Source organism: Bombus pyrosoma, linkage group LG9, assembly GCF_014825855.1.
Source record: "Bombus pyrosoma isolate SC7728 linkage group LG9, ASM1482585v1, whole genome shotgun sequence".
NCBI classification, from domain to species: Eukaryota; Metazoa; Arthropoda; class Insecta; order Hymenoptera; family Apidae; genus Bombus; species Bombus pyrosoma.
Window position 1 is genome coordinate 3,432,782 of NC_057778.1, and position 12,167 is coordinate 3,444,948.

At 32.0% G+C, this 12,167-nt stretch overlaps 1 protein-coding gene and 1 long non-coding RNA gene across 3 annotated transcripts in view; one reads left to right on the top strand and one right to left on the bottom strand.

Annotated features, from left to right (window-relative positions):
- The window catches only part of LOC122570873, a 136,000-nt gene that overhangs the window by 123,101 nt on the left and 732 nt on the right, over nt 1–12,167 (top strand). The window lies entirely within an intron of this gene.
- LOC122570869 overlaps nt 1–12,167 on the bottom strand; it is a 232,518-nt gene that overhangs the window by 105,155 nt on the left and 115,196 nt on the right. The window lies entirely within an intron of this gene.

A 12,167-nucleotide genomic window follows, 5' to 3' on the forward strand; every position in this document is an offset into this window, starting at 1 on the left:
TTTTTGCGGATTGGAACAGGTAACTATCGCTTGGAACGAATGTCCGTAACATGTTACATCGAAATCACATTGAATAAAACATTCAACATTGATCAATGGAAATACGTTGCCAAACAACGTTAACAACTTCGGTTTGGGACAATATTCGGCACAAAACCGTGTTTTCGAAGTACCACCTTAATTGAAAGCTTCTGCAAATTTTACATCAAAAACGTATGTACAATAGCATCATGTTAGTCGAGAGTCATCTGCATGTGCACGTTTCAAAAATATGAAATTTGCGTTGAAATTTTTTAACTAATTAAGGAGAGGAAGACGATAAGGTAGAAAAAATATTTTTGATATTTTAGATGAATATTTAGGTAATTAGACACATGGTTATAAATGTAGTAATATATAATAGCACGCAATCTTTGAGATTTTGCTATAACTATTACAGTGAAGCACTACGAAAACAAGTAAGTAGCGCATCGCAATATTATTATTATACTCTACTAATAAATTTATACGACGTATAAAATAAAATTAGAAAAACGCGTGTAATACCTAAATTATCAAACTTTTAAGAATAACATAACTTCACATACCTCAAATCTCATAATAATAATAATAATGATATTGCACTATTTGGACTATAGTTACATATTGCAAGTTCCAATATTAATCAAATAATTGTTTATTACAATTATACTATTAAGATTGTTGTATATTACACACGACCCAACTCTCGTCAAATGTTAGCATAACAAGAGTCATCCAAAATTAATTGCAGGATACAAAATGGTAGAACGTTAGTAGCACTCGTTTTACCGTGCACTAATTGGTGTCTCGTGATGCACACGCCACTTCAACGAGCTAACGAGTAGGGAGTTTAGACCGGCTATTATCGCATTTAATTTTACAATCGAGCGAATCCACAACGCACGAAGATCGTTATTGTAGCCTGCCACCTCTCTCACTTATCTAAAACCCGAACGACAGCTGAAACTAGAACCGATTACCGCGAACTGAAGCGAGGGAAATAACCGTTTACCCTCTCACCTTGTCGGTGATAAACCGGTGATTCGCAAAACTATAGAACGACTAATCGAATTTCAGTTATGTTATCGTCTTCCGTCTATGACTGCTGTTCTAACCTGATTGCTCTTACAGCCACTACCAATCTACGCCCGTTTTGTATAGCAACTGCAAATATGATTTCACATTTTCAAATATAAACAAATTCCACGGAAGGATTCGTAGAAAATTGAAGAGGGAGAAGCAAGATGGATCTGTTTCAACTGAGAAAACTTTGCCTGCATTGGTTTAACGTTTACCTACGTTTTAATATCCTAATTATAGGTTTTGCCACGTAATTTTACGATACGCGTGTGATATCGTGCTGACCGAACGCAAATTGCAAATTATGAAATTTTTTGGCATGAGCTGTATAATAGCTTGGATAAAGTGTGTATGCAAAAATATAAATCTGAATTTTATATGAAAATTATGTGTCAGTTTGTGGTATGTAATATATGTATAAATATGTAAATTATAAACTGTGACTACTCGTTTCTGACAGAAATGTAGTGAAGAATTTTCAGAATCCCAACGATTGAGCTTTTCCAATTGCAACAAATACGTAATGAAATAATTCAATGAACAAAATTACTAATCTGAGAGATTAAATGGCTATAGTAATGGTAAAAATATGGACGTAAAAGATTAAGTATGATAATAAAAACGTAATGAAGATTTCATGTATGTGTGTGTGACTATAGCGTAATGAAAAATTAGTTGGTTTTAGGATTACTGTACACAACAATTTAATTGATAATTGAATATATGATCGAAAGTCTTGTTACGAAATTCGACATCGATTATCTCGCATTCCTAATAACAATCTTTTAAAGAAAGTAAAGTAACTTATGTCTCCCTTTAAGTTCTTTGGTTAAAACGGTAAGTCCTCTAAAATTACCTAATCAGTGTATATATTCTTGTCAAGTATTATAATTGACGCCTGCAGTAAAATGCAGCGTCTCCATTTCCATGAATTCTAAGTATAATCGTTAGTCCCTATTTACGGAGAGAATTATGTTCTCGAATTGACAATGTCCAATTACGCTGTTTAAGCTAATGGAAGGGAGCATCATGGTATTGACCAATTCTCACTGAAACAGATGAACTTGCGGAACCAGTATTAGTACACGCATTTCAGCAAGCAAATCGATTTCCATTGATTTACAGTCGATTTGTATTTATTTATCGCTACATTCATTTCGAATCTTTTCAATTGCCTCACGTTCGAAACGAGATTGCCTAAAACATTGCATTATTAAGTTAGTACACTGCAGTAATATATAACTAACAATGAAATATAATAATATAAGCAGTAAACTCGACGTGTAGTTTTAGGGTTATGGAAATCTTGACAGATAAAATCTCTCATGCTAAATATAGAGTTATATAATGAAACGTATTATAGTAAAATTTATTATATAGTATATGAAACAGTAAAGGTACAACAAATCAAATAATATTATGATGCAAAATCTAGACATAATTAATAGATGTTAAATACTAATTAGAATAAAATACCTAAAATTTATATATATATATATATATTCATTTACGTCCGTCGTTAATTGAAACTAGAATTCTGTGCAGTTCTTCTTCATAATTTTTTACATTTAGAATTTTTTGCATCAACACGAATTAATTTTTTGACATGGAACCGATCGACACATAACAGTACGTTGATCAAAGGAGTATATAAACGGTTGAATGCGGTTGGGTTTAATTCCAATTTTCAGAGAGATGCGGAAATTAATATGAAAAGTCAATTCTGATCGATGCAGGGATGAAACAGCGTATTATGATTTAAGCTGCAATCTGGTTTTTCAATCTTCGATATTTACGACGAGATGAATGGAATTCAGATAGTACTAATCGATATAAAAGTCATTCTCATCGACGTTCCACGGAATCCAGAAGAAAGTACAATTTTTCTTCGACTACGTGAAAACTGCAGCAGGCCCAGATTCGTTTACTTTAAGAACATCCCACGGTATTATCGTAAAATATGAAATTCATATCCGTACCAGCGCAAAGTCTACCTCGTCTAGCGCGAAAAATTTCTATCCTTAGACCCAAGTGCTGCTAATAAAGAACCCGTTCTATGGATATTATTCTCCCGTCGACGATAACGTTTTTCACCAAAAACCTGAAATGTCGTGTCTTACACGCTCAACTGTGAGATGACATTAACGATTATTAAACCGCGAATATTTATGTAATTTTTATAATTACTCATATTTTTCTGAACATGATTTCAGCTAGGTAGATATATATATTTTTTATATTTATAGCAGTGTGTCAGGTTCGCGTAAGAAACGGGTAAGGGTCGAGTAAAATCTTATCAAGTTACATGTGTCCTTTATTAGACATTTATAAGATAATCAAAGTCTTTTAAACCTTTTTTTTTTTAAGTCAAATATCTGAAAACAGATGGTGAGGATACCAAATATTATAATGATTACTACATTACTTTGAATATTTTATATATTTTTACATCTTTAAATTTACATCAGAAATGGACGAAATTATGAATTAAATCTAAAATATTTTCTTTACTTCTGAAGAAAATTGAGGTAATACTAAAATACTTTTCTAACTTTAAACCGCTTTGACAGATATAATGTTTGTATTTTTTTACTTACATAAATGTTAACTAGTAAAATGATATATCCATTACTAATAACGTTAACCATGTATATGTATTTCCATTTTGAATTTGTTGACTGTGCTTCAAATATCATTGTGTACAACTAACCCAGCACAGTCAAAGGCATATGTAACCAATATAGTCTAATCTTGCCTTAACCAACCCAAAACCTAATCCAGTCTAATATGCTTAACATGTCTGATTAGAACATAATCCACCTAACCCTGGTCTCTATTACTAAGACAGTTAAGCGTACTATCATAAGTAAGTTTTCAGCAGACGTTGTTGTTACAACACTGAAAACTGATAAGGACATTAATATTAAGTTCTCGAATAGGAGTCTTAAAACAATAGTAAATATGTTATATAAATTTATTTCGAAATTTATCCTAAATAAATAAGATTACTGGAAATATATTCTTATGGTAGTTTCACGATCGCGAAGAATTCATAAGGTTATACTACTTGTACGTCACTACTACTGTACGTTGTACAATATTTTTCGCTGTATAATTTTGCAAGTTATGGCGGTAATATATGGGAGAGTACAAGTGATCTGACACTGTAGCAGATGAAAAGAATGTAATTTTGTTTATTAAAATATAGAATGGACCGTATAGAAAAGATTTTCTTTTAGAAAATTTCTAACAGGTTTTATAAGAAATTTACTTCGCTGTAAATAAAATGTATACAAGACAATTTATTCAAAACGATTATTATTCTATTACAAATGTTTTAATCTATCAGTCCCTACAATTTCAATAAGATTATTCTCTTATTTTTATGCGCAGATTATGCTTTTCCAATTTGATAAGAAATATTGATAACTCTCTATAAATCGTAATACCATAGTAAGACTTTGATTTTAATAAAAAACATTTGTAACCTGACTTCGTAAAATTTTGTTTCATCTTCATGCACTTCTTATGCTGGTTTGAAAAGTTGGAATAAATGCAAAACAGCGATATGTCGTATAAATTGTTTTATTAGTTGCGAACGATCGTATTCCTAAATATACAGAAACTTCGTTGTTCCTCCTCGACGAAAGAATTCGCAGATTCAACAATTTACATTTTTTACTTGGCTTTTTACTACCGTACCAATTTATCACCAAATGAGAAGTAAATTGAGAATAAAACTAGGAAATCGAGTTTTATTAGTACTGTATAATTTTATGACTGAGTATACGGAAATTTCATTCTCTCACATTCGACGAAAGAGTTTACGACGAAAAAGTAAATTTAATTGTTTATTCGTTCGTCCCATTGACTTTTTATCACCAGCTGTATCAATTTAACATCAAATGAGGATTCAGTCGGGAAAAAATTAGAAAACGGAGCGATTGAAACTTCTGCAGGTATTTTTGCTCCCGAACAACGTATGAACGTTCTACCTATTCTGTTTTCTTTTGAAATTGTGCACATACATATACGTGCAGGCATGCGTGTGTCAACGAAATACGTGCGGATTTATACAGGGTCGTTTCGTTTCGTAACGCAACCGAATTTCGCGTACACATCGCGACATTATCGCTTAGTCGACAGGATCGGAGGATGGGGGCTGCGCGTTGCAGCTAATTTGTGTCGCCGAAAGTGTTTTATACGGACGAATTCGTCCATGGCCCATGGAATATTGCTCGATACAAACGATCCATGAATCCCGCGGATTTGAATGGGCCACGGTTCGCCGGGATTTCGACAGGCATCGCGTATCATTCGATCATCAATCTTGTTGCTCGCTTATCGCTAGCCGATTTCAAAATTGCTCTCGCTCTTTACGTTCTGCGTATGTATGTTGGTCAACAACTGTTTAATCTACACCGGGTGTAATGGTAAATGACATAAACTATGAACGTACCAATCGAAAAAGCTGTAAACATTTGTTTTATACAATAATTATGCAAAGAGGAAAGTTTTGATACAGATGCAATGATGTGCGTATACTTTGTGCGATGAAGAAATGATATGATATGATGAGAATGTGACAAGTGTACCTTTGTTAATTATTTGATCTCGGTATTATTTGACTGAGACAGTCGAAAAAGACTTGCTTTACAAATATAGGTTTCTTGGAAATAAATGATCAACCAGTTTGATAAAGAATCAAACAATTGAACACTTTAACAAACAATTTAATAGCATAGAACTGATTACTGAATTTCAAAATAGCTTATCGTGTTTTCGTATGATAATGTATTTATTATTTGATTATTCCTAAGCGTAAGAAGGTCGATTAATATTCTATGGTACTGAGAGAATATGGAGATAGGTATATTTTAAATGTAAAGAACGTTACAAAAAAGTTATCTATGATTTAAAAAATTGTGAAACATCAAGAAGAGTGTATTAATATAGTCAAGTGCATCATTATATAATAAAAAGATATAAGATTATATACCTATACGTATCAGTATAGTCTGAAGAAATCAGAATAATGGTAACAGAAACGTAGTTGAACTTTGATACGTTCATTGCCGAGTAAATGTCACATTTTAATCACGGTGTCCATTTAATTGCAGCGTCATTTCTGTTGATGTTTCGATGAAACAGAAAAAATAACAAGAAGGGGAAAGAAAAAGTGAGAGAACGAGATGTTTCTCGCCGATGAAACAACTCTCTGTCATCAATTACGTGGATACAGTTAATTCATTACGAAGCTGTCGACTGAATTCGTTTTTTGTCTCGTCAGAGTGTGAACTTGTAATTGCGTGCCTGGCTGTACGATGCGGCGACTTGGAATTGCATTAACTAATTTTCCCTCGTTTTTTTTTTACTTCCTACCTGAAATGTCGTAACGTATTTATCGACCGGTTAAACGTAACGACCGATCAACGAAATCGTTCGAAAATTGGTTTTTAAACCTTCCACCTCGCTTGCACACTGTCAACGAATCAAATAGAACCCGAGTGATTGCACAGTTGACTGAATACAAAGAGACTATAACATTATTGTATCAAAAAATTGAACGGACGTCTTGTTTGAACAGGTACCTTGTTCAGCCGGTTTTAAATTGCTCTATATTACATTATCCACCCTGTTATATTATTATGTCACTGTATAATTGATAGGATAATGAAAATTTTCCAAAGAGTACACTTTACTTGAAGAATTTTTTAAAATTTCCTGATAGAAAGATGAATGAAATTTTTTCAAATACTTTGTGTTGTATGTATCCTTGTTGATTTAAGATGCAACGTTCCAAGTATTATTCGTGGTACTTTCAAGGTTGGATATTTCATAAAATTGGGTGAACCTGAACTCTACGAAACAAAATTCATTTTAGAAAAATATGTGCGAAGTAGGTAAAACAATTAGGCTAAGTTTATCGAATTAAGTAATTTACAGTACTTAAATTATTTTAGAATTAACTGGAGTTGAGTTAAATTTATGTATCCATTTTTAATTTGTTGCTTATTGTACAAAAGAATCTTAAATAATTTATTACTGTTCTTCGTTCTTCAATTGCTTTAATTAAGAATATATTACACGATATTGTGTAGCTTTCTATGTAAAAAATGTCTTGTCTTGTTTAAAAAAATATTTGCTGTCATCACAAAGGGGATCAGTGCAAAAATTGTAAGATTACTGTAAAAATTTAATTTAAAGTTAAAATACATTGTTAAATTAAATAATACATACGCAAGTGAAAAGAAAATGTTCTCTTTGTAAAACGGAATGATTAAATGTATTCTTTCGACTCTTAATTATTCTCTTGGTCTCCCTTGGTTCCTTGAAATTCGTTCCAGGAAGTGTTCGGAACCTGAACTATGAGAATTGATTAAAGTTCAGAGCGCACGCAAGGAATAGTTTCTCGCTGCACCGTCATTCTTTTCTAATGCTTGCTGATTCCAGAAATCGTTCAACTACTTATATTGCTTTCATTACAAGAGTTCGTATTATTTGTTAATAGACAACCATCGATTTTTCTAGTTATCTCTCGAGTTTCAGTGCTCTAGTACGAAAAATCTATATATATAGATAACAAACACATTTGTTGCAGAATATTTAGGTATTTTTAGAAAATGTATCTAATATGCAAAAACGCTCCTTGTAATATTTAAAAGATAAAGCACAAATCTCTATTTACATTTCGTTTTCTTAATTGTGTTATTATAATTCTTTTCTCTGTGATTTGTGGGTTAACGATTCTTAAAAAAATTATTCATAACGTACACTATAAAGACAACTAAATTAAAAAACGAAACTTATGTCTTTAATAAACAGAGTTACATAAAATAAAATTGCCTAAACAAAATGTAATAAATGTTACAGAAGAGTTTATTCCTCAGACTTTCAACTTTAACATAATTCTTCAAAATTCACGGAAGTGTACAGTTTGTATATTTTTGAAAAATTCACTATCTATTCTAATATTAGAAATCTTACATTTACTTTTAACGCTTCTTAATATTTGTATTATTCGCAACTTATTGTCAAACACATCTTTATCAGACAGCGTTTAATTTTTATGTTATCAAAGTTCGGTTATCTAGCGCTCAAATGCATAGAATCTTAGATATAGAGTTTTCTGAGAACCAGCTCACGAAGTTTGAAATCCTAACATTCGCACGATTTAACGTTTGCACGAGAGCAACTTCCTGACGAATTGAAATCGGTGCTGTAATTTCATTCGTTACGTTGAATACATTGCACGAAGGGATGTGGACAGCGAATTTAATAAAAATCAATTTCGCGTAATTGTTTGCAGAATAGCCGAAATCCGAGATAAAAGTGCCGATCCACGTGCCGTGAGACGAGAGAACCTCACATGAGTATTCCAAGCGTATGTAGTCGAGAATATTTTCCATGGTAACGTTCGTATTCTTACCGCACACGTTTGAAATTCATAGGCCATTCGAAGAACCGAGCAAGAAGAAGCATCAGAATTATCATACATTTCCTGATCCTTATTTCTTTAAACTACTCTTTCGGATGGATGGAAACGCTCGGTCAAATAAATGCATCTCAGAGCTCTGATGCACACAGTTTATTGAGTCGATAGGAAAAATGAAATTCGCCATTTTCTTTCTTCATCTACACACTTGCCTAAACGTATTCATGAATTTTATATGCTACCGGAATATTTGAAAAATGTGAGAAATGGGTTTGATAATATAAGGTTCGTTTAATCATTCGATATTTGCATTGGTTGACATGCGTGAAAAATTGTTTAATGAAAAAAGAGGTTTGAAAAATTTGGAAAACGGATTTTTTAACGGCTATGGTTGTGAAGATTTTGGAACTTTTGCTGTGCAAATATTGAAAATACAATATTTTTCTATTTTTGGAAGGATTTTGTTATTTCAATTAGACAGTAATTGATTACTTTAGAATAAAAATTGATTAATAACACTCGTGCCTATTGAAGAGAAAAATGATTTTAGTAGAATTAAATCAGGCTATCAAATCAGTTAGAGATATACACAATAGAGCATAAAGTAATGAGACACGTATATTGAATTAAATAAATACATATAAATATAATACTATTTTAAATACAAAATACATGAAAATATTTTCTCAGCGTCTGATTAACAATTCGATATTTAGCATTACAATTAATTTTCGTTCTATACAAATTAACCAAAATTACTAATGTAGATTATCAAATAATTAATTAGCATTTCAAACTGGTTTTATTAAATCTTCTTCTCTCAGAATATTTTAACAGAATATGAAATACGTATTCTTCTCCGTTACAATTTATTTCTAAACATAACGGGCGTCACGCTCTTATTATTCTATTATTTCTTCACATTCCACGAAGTAGTCTTCTTCTCATTGAGGCTGACTACAATCGTGCGTTTTACGAAATCACTGTACTCGGACCCAGCAAATTGCTGGATTACAGAAATTCTAGGTCAGCTGCCTAGCAAGAACCATGCATTCTATTCTATCTTGCATTCCTTGTTTTGTTTGTGAACAATAGTCTCGTGTTGGCAATTAATATTTTAGCAACACGTGTAGGAGTGCTCGAAATATATGAAAAACATGTAATTTAGTTTATTAACGTAATTCAATTCAATTACACACGATACGATTTATTTTACTGAGATTTATGTCAGATTTTAATTAATTTTCAAATTTTATATGATAATTGATTATTCACTTTCGATTTAGGTATTGTTTCCTTCGTAGCTACATACATGTCAATTTCATTCACAGTCGTCTAATTACAAATCTAATTTAATTAATTTAAATTTTATTATACAATGCAATTAGTGGCCCATTCTCAAAAAACAAATGATTTAATTTGTTAACTTCGTTTATCGCAAGAAGATGGCACAAATAATAACGAATTTTTAAATAAATTTGAAAAATAGCGCTTGTAATATCATTATTAGACTTTTTATCCAAATTCATAGGTTTATGGACTTAACTGGAAATGAATTTAATATTGTATTTATTAGAAACGAGCCTATTCCTTAGGACGGATAAAACTGTTACAGCTTAAAAGATTTCTTACGAACTTCGTGTAAAGTAGTGACGTTAGAATGTATAGTTGCCTGTAGATCAATTAACATGGTAATAATAGTAAACGCGTTCCAGAATGTCGTCCATGATTTCATTTTAGATTAACATGAAGCTATTCCAAGCAATCATTTATGCATGTCACACCGCACTGTATTACTGCAACTGACAATCAGTTAACAGTTAGCTAGTAGTTTAAAGTTCCATACCACGCAGCAGAAATCGATAATTTCTAAAGAAACAATGATACACATTTCTCTTGAGTACACATTTTTCATATATTCGGGTTAGGTTCCTAAAAATTTTATTTCGAAAATTTGGTTCAAGAGAGTCTTCTAATTTTCGGAAGGCGATGGATGGAAGAAGAAAATTCCGATAACAATAAAATGACTTGCAATAAAATTTGGCGCGATACTTTCTAAATTTCTTTGTTGTAACAATTTCTTCCGCTCTCTTATAGTAAAAATGATATTATTGCTTCTCCATCTGAAAGTTCCCAATAATACTGTACATCTCAGATGTATTCTTCTCTTACTGTTAAAAGAAATACAAAAGTGCTAATTTAAAATGACAAATATCAAAAATCATAGTTTGCTTTTATAATAAACGCAATCGTTTTTATAAATAGTAATAACAATACGCTCTAGATATCCTGCATAGGTGAAAGCTTTTCAAGCACGTCTTTACCTTTGAGAACGCAAAAGCTGGATAGACACGTGGTGCTTTACAAGGCGAGTTCACAGCATCTCCTACAAAAATTCGGATCGAGTAACGTTTCGCACGATTTCAACTTATATTCGTCCAACCTTCGACTTATACCAGGTCTCTGCAAAATAGGCAACGCGCCACCGATAGGTCACGGACCTCGCGTCGTGAATTCTCAGGACGCGTTACCTGTAAGCTGGCTGATAGAAAAAAATATGAAAGAGTTCGGCCGGGACAATTGGCCGCACGTGAAATATTCCTCAAGACGGGAGGAATCGAAAACGCGCGCGCCACAGAGATTCGGGTTTCAATATCGGAACTACTCACCGTAAATTCAAGATTCCCCTGGACCTTTCGCTCAGACTGGCAAATCGAAGTTCGTTTCGACTTCTGGCGTAAGAGGCCCCCGATAAACAGGAGCGTCGATCGACTTCACGAAAAATCGCAATGGTATTTGGTCGATGGTTACGTGAGTAGTAGTTTTAAAGCTACTTTCTTTGATATCGCCAAATAGAAATTGAGAGAAATAAACGTACAACGGAGACTGATGATATTTGGAGAAAAAGAAAAATTTCATGGTAATAAAAAAAAAAAGGGAAGAATGTAACGTTTAATAAAATAATAGATGTCGATGATTTGATCAGATACGTAATGCATTATATTTGATTTCTAAACATTACGAGATATAAAATGTTCGTTCCACAAATATAGAATTTTGTGAAAACATTTGTAAATTTCCTGAATTATTTATTAAAAATCATATACAGAAATTACAGAGTAGTAGTGAGTTCTCAAAAGTGTGTTATTAATTGACTATACTGCTTTCATAATTCCCAACAATAAATTACATACAAGACTTCAAAAAATTTGTCTATGATTTGGGTCTGAATTATGAGGTCATTCACAATATACATCGAGCTAAATAGCAGCAGATATAATAGTAATTTAATAATACCAACAGCAAAATTTCTAATTATTCATTTTTAGATTTAGTTTGTTTCCTGAAAGTATTCTGATATTAAACGAAAATTTATACGTAATTATGTATCATTTGTCGTTGCATAAAATTAACATAATAGTGTATAGCTAAATTTAAATCAAAATTAATTTAAGTAGATAGGTACATTAAATCCCTGACTAGTTTATTTATTACAGGATGCTTTAAGAACAGTTTGTTAACTAATTAGTTAAGAAACTAGATGAGTTAATTAACGTTGTGACTCATTGAAATTAAGTCACTTGGAATCTGTCTAGCTGAATTCGATACATTGAAATACTGATTGACTAAA